A 10,799-nucleotide genomic window follows, 5' to 3' on the forward strand; every position below is an offset into this window, starting at 1 on the left:
AAACATGGTTTAAACGTTTTATTATGTATTTTGAGGTTAAACATTGCTTACAAATGATGAAAATGAAACTTTTGAGAAATATTGCTTATAAAATAATTAATTTTGAGGTTATATCAATAACATTTTGTGAAATTCTTAATTCTAGGCCAACATAACCGCAATACACAACAAATTTCTTTTTTTAAATAGTTTTAGATGTTAATTTAACATAAGAACAGGAAATAAAAGTAATTTAATTTAGTTTTAGGTTAAATTTACAAAAACCTCTTACAAAACATGATTTAACAACTTTATAATGTATTTTGAGGTTAAATATGGTCCATAAATGATGAAGATACATCTTTTACGCTGACATAACCTCACAGCACATCTATTTCCTTCAAAAACTAAAAACAAAACTTTGAAAACTTAGTTAATAATATCCCATTAAACATCCAGAAGTACAATTTGAAAATCTCGTTTATTCCAATAAGCAAAAAAACCTCGTAAACAAAAACATAAACATTCCACAGTCAAGTAACACAACGAAAAAGAGGCAACCAGATACGCTGCGTATAAGGATTGATTACGAGACTCCCGGGACGCGGCGAACGAGCCGAAAACGTAATTGAAACTACGAAATACGAAAAAAAGTGTTCGGCCCAAATACGGTGATTTATTTAGAACGTATAAAACGCAATACAACTACGAAATACACTAAAAATACGTAAAATAAATCTATAAATATATGTTGATGTTGATAAACACTTGAGATTTAATATGCAACCTGTCATTTGCATTGTTATGCAGCATAACGCCCGAAATTTGTTTCTCCGAATGTTTTCATTCGCTAGTTGACAGGCGATGTGCACAAGAAGATAATAAAATGCTGGAGAGATGTGCTAGTGTTCTAGTGTAGAGTATGTGAAGCTCTTGTCACGCGTCGTAAACCTTTTTATCTTCGCGCGCCCGGCGCCTCCGCACTATCCGGAAAGCAGCGGAAGGAAGTGCGCATTATTTTCGCACTATGTCATAAGTAAATTTTCGTGCTTTTGAAAAATTTATGGGCGCACATTTTGTGCGCGACAACTGGCAACTTGCAAAGCGTAAAGCTTTGAGTACTTTCTTCTCTAAAGACTTAATTTGAAATATTTTCATCTTCAGAAATATAGGTATTAATATTGATTTATGAAGGAAATATATTTTATTTTGAATTAATTTTAAATTTTATAAACAAATTATTAATTTTTATAGTTTGAGTATTTTAATATAGGCAACTACATTAACACATTTGCCATTTATTGATTCAAGGATATTTGTTGCTTTATTATAGGCAACCATATATACAGCAACAGTATTGGAGGGATGCCTACAGTTTTCTTCCTTTTAGCAGTTTTCTACCCTTTTACCCACGCAAATAAACTAAATTTTCACTCACTAGACGTCGCTACATGACCAAAAAATCAAAATTTCTTCATTTAGACCAAAATAAAACTCAAAAAACACAAAAAAACGATTAAATAAACCCAAAATATATTATTAATTTGTAATCAAAGATGAATTTAGTGTTTTTCCATAATGTCTGGCGTAAACAATGGCATTTTTTGTTGTTCCCTTGAATTAATGATGAATCAAACAAAGCACAAGAGGTTATTGTGCGTGAACACAATGTTTTGCCGGATTGCATGAGTGGCTATCAACTCTTCACGTTGCTGATTAACGCACGGGAAGCCTCACCTTTTCAACGCTTGTTCTTTTGAATGCGCGATTTTAATTATCCGCCGTACAAAGGCATCGGATGAGCACAAAAGATCACATTGAATTCATAAATTTGATAACATGCTGTGCGCCAATATACCACCTCGACATTGCAATAAATACCAAATTCAACGTTTACATTACTTTTACTTTTCCTCCTGCATTATAAATCATATCATTGCTAATGTACAACTCGGGGGAGAATTATGATGGACTTAAAAATAAATATATATATCGTTTAAAATAATTATTTAAAATAGAGTCGGCGCAATGACGGATGTGAGTGAGTGGCGCGTGTTCGTTTCGCCCGAGCGAAATGAATTCTTTATTAAGGCGCGCGCGATGGGAGTAGTAGGAATTATTGCGAGCTATTTGTTCGCAATTATTTATGATCCCGTCGCTCGCTTTATTTCCCGCTGCCTGTCCGTTCGCTGCCTTTCAAGATCACGACAAGGCGTGTGTCGGATTTTCTTCGTGTACAATGAAAACTTCAGCGGCGGGAGAGGAGAATCATAAAATAATTTCACAACTACATGAAATTGGGTCAAGCTAAACACGTGGAAAAATTCATAAGTGTTGTTTTAAAAGGGATAACAGCAGAAAAGAGTAATTTATGGTAATTTAAGAGGTTAAATATAGGAATATCGCGGATAAAACATGAATTTTGAGGTTATATGAATTAAATATTGTAAAATTACTGTTTTTACTTCAACATAACCTCAAAACACAGCTATTTCTGCATTTTATAGAAGAATAATGTTAGATTTAATTATAACAACTATAAAAATACATAAATAGTGGTTTTTTAACCTCAAAACAGGAAATAAAAGTAATTTAATTTAGTTTTAGGTTAAATTTACAAAAACCTCAAATAAAACATGGTTTAAGAGCTTTATTATGTGTTTTGAGGTTAAATTTGGATAAAAAATGATGAAAATGCATCTTTTACGCTGACATAACCTCACAACACATCCATTTCTTTGTATTATTGAACAGATATCAATTTTTAAGCATAGGAAGCTTATACTCCACCTAATACTGTGCAACTTAGTTGCAACAACTACAAAAATGCATAAATAGTATTTATTTAACATAAAAACAAAAAATAACAGTGATTTAATTGAGTTTTAGATTAAAATTACAAAAACATTAAGGAAAACATGGTTTAACAGCTTTATTTTGTATTTTTAGGTTAAATGTGAATAGAAAATGATGAAAATGCATGTTTTATTCTGATATAACCTCAAAACACAACTATTTTGTCATTTTCAAAGTAAAATCTTTGATATTGCACGGAAATTTGTGAAATTTAAGCACAAAAAGTGGAATTAAATTAAGTTTTAGGTTAAATTTACAAAAATCTCAACTAAACTTCAATTTACAAATTAATATTGTGAAAATAAAGCAACATAACCTTAAAACACAACTATTTTTACATTTTTTAAACCAAAACCTTTGATTTTGCATTGAATTTGAATAATATTTGACTTGAAGGATTTAGTTGCTTCTAAGAATATTGCATTGAAAGTGTAATTCCAATTCCGATTATACACATGACTGATCACATATTATTGATGCGTGTGTACCTCCTTCAGCAAGCTCATTAATGTGCAACGCGCAGGTAAATAATGCGCTTACCGGCGCTGGCTGCTGCGTTTCATCATAACATATTGATAATAATACATGCCGCCTGAATGCGCCCGAATTAACCAAACACAATTGGCCGCGCTACGCAGTGCACATCAGCACATCAACATCTAACGCACACCGATTGCGAACAATATTCAATTAAGGCGCGCACGCGGCGCTCGCAATCGTCGCCAAGATCAAACGGCACACGGAAATCTGTTTTCAACGCGCTCGTAAATCACCCCCCGCGATCATCTGATTTCCACCGGCTTGATTTACTGTCGTGCGGATGATTCGCATGTGTGATTTATGCGCGTCGGACGCAATGAAACAATGTGTAACATTTGTAATAGGAAAACTAGTTTTATTTCGGAATTTGTTTTTTAAATGTATTTGAGTGTGTGTGTGTTGTCGTTTGTTTTGGCGTTGACACGACAAGTTAGAAAATGGTTATATTTTCCAGAGTTAATAGGAACGCTGTCGTAAATAATGTAAAAATTGATTAATAGCGAAGTTGACCACTGGCGATCTCCGCCGGGAAGGGAAATCATGGCCGCAGGTTAACACATCCGCCGACTTTGAAAGCGCATTAGTCATGCCGGGCTTCCTGCTGGCAGCGTTGGGAAAATCCTTCGTCACACCGGGGCGCTTCGTTTCTCGCGACAGCGGCATTTTTGCGCGTCGTTTTTCAGCGACAAATCCGCCAGCACACATTGAGCGAAATTGGCGCGGGACCTCTGCTCGGCAGTGATATGATACAATTATCTGCCTACTTGGTATGGACATCAAAAGATTTTGGAAAAGCCGATTTTTTTATAGGTTATGGCAGCTAAAGCTTCCTATTGTGAGAGGGCAGCGCTAAAATACGAAGAAGAAGAGTTTAGCGTATGAAATTTGTTATATTGGTGTCATAACAACATAAAATATGAAATTTTATATAATTTATTGTAAAATGTTGTAATATCGTGCATAAATAACTAGTTGTGAGGTTATTTGAAGGAAATATTGTATAATTACTATTTCCACATCATCATAACCTTAAAACACAACTATTTTTCTATTTTTTTTAAAGAAGAATCTTAGATTTAACTGAAACAACAACAAATATGCATAAATTGTGTTAATTTAACATAAAACATGAAATAAAAGTGATTTAATTATGTTTTAGGTTAAATTTACAAAAACCTCAAATAAAACATTAACCTGTTACGTTAATTTTGTATTTTCAGGTTATACGTGGATCAAAAATGATGAAAATGCATCTTTTACGTTGATATAGCCTCAGAAACACAACTAATTTTTAATTTTTAACGCAAACACATAGAATAAAAGTAATTTAATTGAGTTTTAGGTTAAATTTACAATAATCTTAGAGAAAACATGGTTTAACAGCTTTATTATGTATTTTGAGGTTAAATTTGGATCAAAAATGATAAAATTGCATCTTTTACGCTGACATAACCACCCAACACATCCATTTCTTTGTATTTCTGAACAAGTGACGATTTTTTAAAAAAAGAATCTTAGACTTAACCTATTCATGTGTAATTCAATAGTAACAACTAAAAATGACATAAATTGTTTTAATTTAACACAGAAACATGAAATAAAAGCATTTTCTTTAAGTTTTAGGTGAGATTTATAAAAAGCTCAAAGAAATCATGGTTTAACAGCTTTATTATGCATTTTGACGTTAAGTTTGGATTAATATTGATGAAAATTCATTTTTATGTTGACATAACCTCACAACACATCTATTTTTGCATATTTTAAAAGAAAAACCAAGAAATCACTTACAACAACTTTAAAAAATCATAAACATTGTTAATTTACCAAAGAAAACGCAGGAATTAAAAATAATTCACTTTTTATGTTAGTTTTACAAAGCTTTTTATTGTGAGATGGCAGCACTAAAATACCTACAAAAAGAATTCACCTTTAAGTTTTACGTTTTTATCTCCTACGTACCGTTGAAGTAAAAGTAGAAAACAAAAGTTGAATTACACACATGATAACGTTATGTTTTGCTTGAAGTAGGAAGCGAAAAAAAGAGAGAAAACCCCAGAACGCAGCAAACAAATGTACACGATTTGTTTCCCAGCCACCACCGAGGCAGCCACGATGTAATGGATCGCGTTCCAACAAGGGCTACCGGCGCGGGAGGGGGCGAAACATCAAATAGTGAAAGATCAATAGAGAAAACCCTCCGGTAAATTTAATTAACAAAAACAAACAGTGAACTACAACCTGTAAGCAAGAACGTAATCGATATAAGTACATTACATACACACAAAATAGAAATGTAGGCAATATTTATACTTACACATTGAATTGAGGTTAATATTGAATGGAAAGTTTAATTAATCTCTTAATTTTATGTATTACAAAAGGTCATAAAACGAAAACGGGAAGCAAACAATAAGCGTACATAATATATAATTTTTTCTGATGTCAAAAGCACACACAAAAGCCCCATACAAATGAAACGTATATTTCATTTGACTTTAGGGGGCGCTGGGCGCTTGGGAGTGGGGGTGGGGGTTGTGTCCCGCTTCCATTCGAAATGTACTAACGTCAGATTTTAATGCGAGCCGGAACATGCATTTGATGTGTTTCTGGTGTGCTGTGTGCGTTTTTCTTTCGTGAACAAATATTCCAGTTGGCATGTCGCCCGCCGCTTTGTGCCCAGGCCCCGGCGAATTAATTACGCCGCGCACACGCCGAAGACAATGATTTCTCCCGGCCAGAGCGCCTGCCATAATCGAAACGAAATCAACGTCGCCATCATCGAACAATACGCGATGAAAAAGTGCGCAACATTTTTCTCATTAGCCGCGACGTTTATTGTCCGCGCAGCACAATGAGTTATTAATTAATCGCATGCGCGCTGCTAATCGCAATCGTTACGAGTGGATTTCAAGAAAATTTTGCACTGCTAGGGAAATATGAGTAATCAAAGCAACTTACGAGTATTTTCTTAGTTTTTTTTTCAGGTTGTGAAATAAATCGATAGTTTTTCAATCATATTAGGTGCATAATAAGGAAAAGAAAAGAAATAATAATAAAACCAATAAACGAGAGTTATGGATAATGAAGTATTGCGTGAATACTTGACATAACGAAGAATACAGTGTTGCCTATAGTATTTTTAGCTTGTGGGTAATTTGCAGCGCCCTCTGGTGAATTTATATTCTGTTTGTGTGCAAACAAATTGCTGAATATTTGAGATTAGCTATAACCTAATTGGAACGTTTTTGAGTGACATTTATATCGAAAGAAAATGCGGATGGCACGCGGCGCGTCAAAATGGGAAATAAAAATGATAAAAAGCAAGAATCGAAAAAGCGAAAAACGGCGAGAATAACCGCCGGCGAAATAAAAACACGTGTTCGTGTCAAGTCAAAGATTATTAAATTGCGAATCGCGAAATATGAAAGCAAATATACAAAGTGTATCAATAATAACCTCAAATAAACTAAAATAACCAAACTTTTTATTAAAAAATCAAAATTTTAATTTTTTTTTTGAAAAAACTAAAATTTCAACTAAAAAAACTTTAAAAAGTTTTTATTTATAACTAAATAGTTTTATTATCACTTTGTATATGAGCTCATATAAAATACGTGCGAAAATATGACACAACAAATAAATTCGTTTGACTGGTTGCATTCTGTGTGTTGTGGGTTGCGTTTTGTTCTCAAACATAATAAACCGCCCGAACCGGCTTTCAACTAGCGCCGTTTTCAATGTTTCACTTTAATTTAATTTTTAAATATTAAACCGGAAATAATCCCGCGCAACGACATGCCGACCTCCACTCCGAGGGCAATGCAAATGAAGACAAATTGCACTCGTGTCCCAGGCGGCATGCCATAAACAACAATAATGTACACATAATTTCGAATTACAACCCATTTTAGATTGTTATAATTCACGTTATAATTAGAGCGCATTAAATACGATTTTATCGCATAACTCGTAGATATTTACGTCTTTTTAGTGCGTATACGCATAATTAAAATCTGATTCGAAATGTTTAAACTCACCCGGTGCTCGTTATCGTGCGTTGAGCGTGTTTAATTTTTGATTAGACCCTTCACATGCCCGAATCAAAGCGTATTCACGAAGACAATAGCCGGGGTTTCTCGTAAAATGAGAAGCAAACAAGCATAGCTCGTTATCAAATCAAAGTCTGTTATCATTTCATCCGCAAAGGTGGCCTGCGCAACTGCGGTAAACAATTAATTAGCAAAATATTTACACAAGCTGGCCGACCGCAGGACGTAAATCTCTTCAAATTGTTTGATTCGATGCAGCAGGTGATGAAACATAACCTAATTTATCAGCTCCGGCTGACCGGCAAGTGCAAACATGCATCTTTTAGGCTTTGCGAATAATTAACGGCTGCGACTGGCCCCCGCATATTGCACTGGAGGTGGTGTTGTAATTATTAATGACGCGTCATGTCATTTTGTGCTGGAAAATAGAAAGCTGCATTTCGAATTTAAATTGTCAACAAATTTTTCCGCCACGATATAAATAATCACCTGCAGTTGGTTAATTGTGTTCCACGAGTGTTTACTGCATCCTGCGTGTTGAGGAATAAATTCCGTGCGGGCAGTGCGCGCAGCGTGTGTGGCGACCTGTGCAAATGTAATTTAAATCCGACGAACGGCGGGCGCATTTTTCTCGAGGGTTTTCCGCGAAGAGCCTTGGACCAACAGGCAGCCAGACTTGCATATTTTACGAGATCGTATATGCTGACACACGCGCGCGCCGGCACACACTGACAATTCAAGTCAGTTCAGCCAGATGGAAGAAACTATGCAAGTTTATGTAGTGCGCTGCGCTGCTTTTTTGTTTCGGTTTGTGTTTTATTTGCTGCTGATGCTACTTCGTTTCGTTTCATGCCGTTTCAGGTATGTAACAGACCGTAAAAACCTATCTAGTAGGGGTAAGTATGGGGTAGGTCACTCGGGGGGTCAGTCTACACTCTTGCTTACGTAATCATTTTGTGAATTTATTGCTTTTTGTTGGAATTTTAAACTAGTTTTCAGATTGAACCTTGAAATGTGTTTCAAGGTTAATCTGGGAAGTGTCAAAAACACATGAAAGTGTAAGTGGGTTTTAAGATGAAATTTTGTGATTAAAAGGTGATTATATTGTTGTTATCATGTAGAATTGGTGTAGTAACATTGTAATTTATTGTAGTACATGAAAAGCAGCATGAAACATCTGTAAACTAAGAAATTAACAAGAAATTTAGAGTAAAACGTGTTTTAACCTCAAAAAAGCACGTTTTTCGTTGCAACGCTTGACTTGTTGCATTTTTAACAGCAGTTCAAGTGTTAAATATAGTTTAAACATAAGATATTAAGTAAAACTCATTAAATCTATGCTTTTTTACAGGTTTTACTTCAAATTTGGCATAAAACCAACCAAAATATGATGAAAAACAACAATTTAAGTCAAGAAATCAATGAAATATCATCAAAATAAGTATCAATACATTTATTTTCCTTATAAATATTAATATTAACTTATTTTAGATCAACTTCTATGTGTAGCAGACATTTGAAGATTATTGCTGGCAATATAGCAGTAAAAACGTGCAGCTTTCACATCCTGTTGCACTTCCAATCAAATTACAAATTACGCCGTGTTATCCAGCGATATACGCCCCGATGCATAAGTTAGGATAGAGGATATCCAACACCAAAGTTGCACGAGATGACGCCCTGACGCAAGTCGGTGTTGTTGCGAAGTGCTCGGCAAACAAGCTCCCGAACGCTATCGCCGCCACCCATGTTTAGACAACGCCACTCGAAATTCTATTTCCTAGGACAGCGCGCAACTCGCAAGATCTTCTCTCGCCGAAGCCTCAAGCTGCCGGCAGCGAATCTCCGCGCGCGCGTAGGTTAAATATCTTGGAAGTAATCCGGGCGACACGCGTAAGAATTCGAACAATGCGCGCGTTTGACAAATGAGGACTTAACTTTGGCCTCTCAAAAACTAGTCATAAAATAGGGTTATAGCAGTCGCGCCTTGCACGAGCGGAGAAGGAAATTAGGGAGTTTTGGGACAAGTACGTCGATCTTCTTCGCGCGTCGTTTGCAACGTCGAGATTGTCATGAGATTGTCGGCAGATTTTCGGCGTGTAACAAGCGACAAAGCTGGAGGGTTAGCGGGTTAACTAGTAGCTAATGTCGTGCTTCCGCAAACGCCCCCGCACGAACAACCAAGTACAACCAAGTGTTGATGAAGTGCGAGTTTAAGCCACGAGTTTAAACTAAAAATTTTATTTTCTGTAACGCAAATTTGTAGTTTTATAAATGTGGTGTTTTATTTTTATTTTTGACAATTTATCATAGCGTTTTGGTAGTGGAGGCGCCGGGCAATAAAGTGGTCTACTTTATAGGCGGTCGTCGGCGGTCGTTAGATTAAACGTTGATAAATTTTTACGACGGCGAACACGGACACGCAATTTCAGTTAAACATTATTGTTGGAAGTTTGCCTCGACACCCCTCGTGGTCCGCGAGCGCCAGCGTAGGCGATTTAATAGCTCCGCGCGCGCGTTCTGAAGATTTCCACGTTTGATAATTTTATTCGCCGCGCAAGCCAAGCAGCTGTGCAGCGCGCGGTTATAAATAGAGAAAGAAAACGAAAAAAAGCCGAAGAAATAAATGGTTGACATAATGTTTACTACTTTTGTTCCTGTTCAACATTGAATGGAACAAACGACACACACAACGTGTTGTTAATATTTTTATTTCCGAGTGCATAAAAAGGGCATTACTGTGCTTACAATATGCGTCCGTATATTGATTGTCACAATATACAGTTTCATACAAGAAAAAAAAGAAGAAAACAAATAAATTACGGGAAAGTTTTGAAAGAAATGCAAAATATCTGATTACGCAATTTGTTCTTAAGCAAACTTTCAATAAAGAATATCTGTTTGCACAAGGGAAACTTTACAAATTGAATTTTTCAAATTGGTTGCGCGATAAAGTTTTCCACGTAATAAAAACGTAAATATTTACGCCGCAAAATTACGCCGTGCGTTTGATAAAGAGATTCTAATTTCATATTGTGGAAGATTAAATGTGCGCGAGAGTGGGAGTTTGGACAAAAGTTGAAATGAAATTATCATAAAATTAAATCAATTCGCACGTAAACGGTGTGGGTTAAAATAATAATTTTGTTGCGAGCAACGGCTTCTCGAGCGCTTGTTTCCGTACGCGGGACACAAACGCACCGCGGACGAATATTAAATTACACTTTTCATACATTTCAGCCGGCGGCCATTAACCAGCCGGCCAGTTTTGCATATTTTACACACGCTCGACATCCTCCCGGACGCGAGGTCCTTTTGAACCCTTGGAATGCGAGCGAATTTCCTTGGAATCCAATTCGCGAACGTGATATGGTT

General features: G+C 35.8%; 1 long non-coding RNA gene across 1 annotated transcript; it reads left to right on the forward strand.

The window, feature by feature from the left end:
• Window positions 1-8,465: 8,465 nt before the first annotated feature.
• Window positions 8,466-10,063, forward strand: LOC135797890 (uncharacterized). Its single transcript, XR_010549641.1, has 2 exons — window positions 8,466-8,519; window positions 8,776-10,063. It is a non-coding gene; the product is annotated as an uncharacterized lncRNA (long non-coding RNA).
• The last annotated feature ends 736 nt before the right edge of the window (window positions 10,064-10,799 follow it).

Source organism: Atheta coriaria, unplaced genomic scaffold, assembly GCF_025399875.1.
Source record: "Atheta coriaria isolate IRGN ID8LTWV9N9 unplaced genomic scaffold, Caltech_Dcor_3.1 hic_scaffold_8_pilon, whole genome shotgun sequence".
In the NCBI taxonomy this organism is placed as follows: domain Eukaryota; kingdom Metazoa; phylum Arthropoda; class Insecta; order Coleoptera; family Staphylinidae; genus Dalotia; species Dalotia coriaria.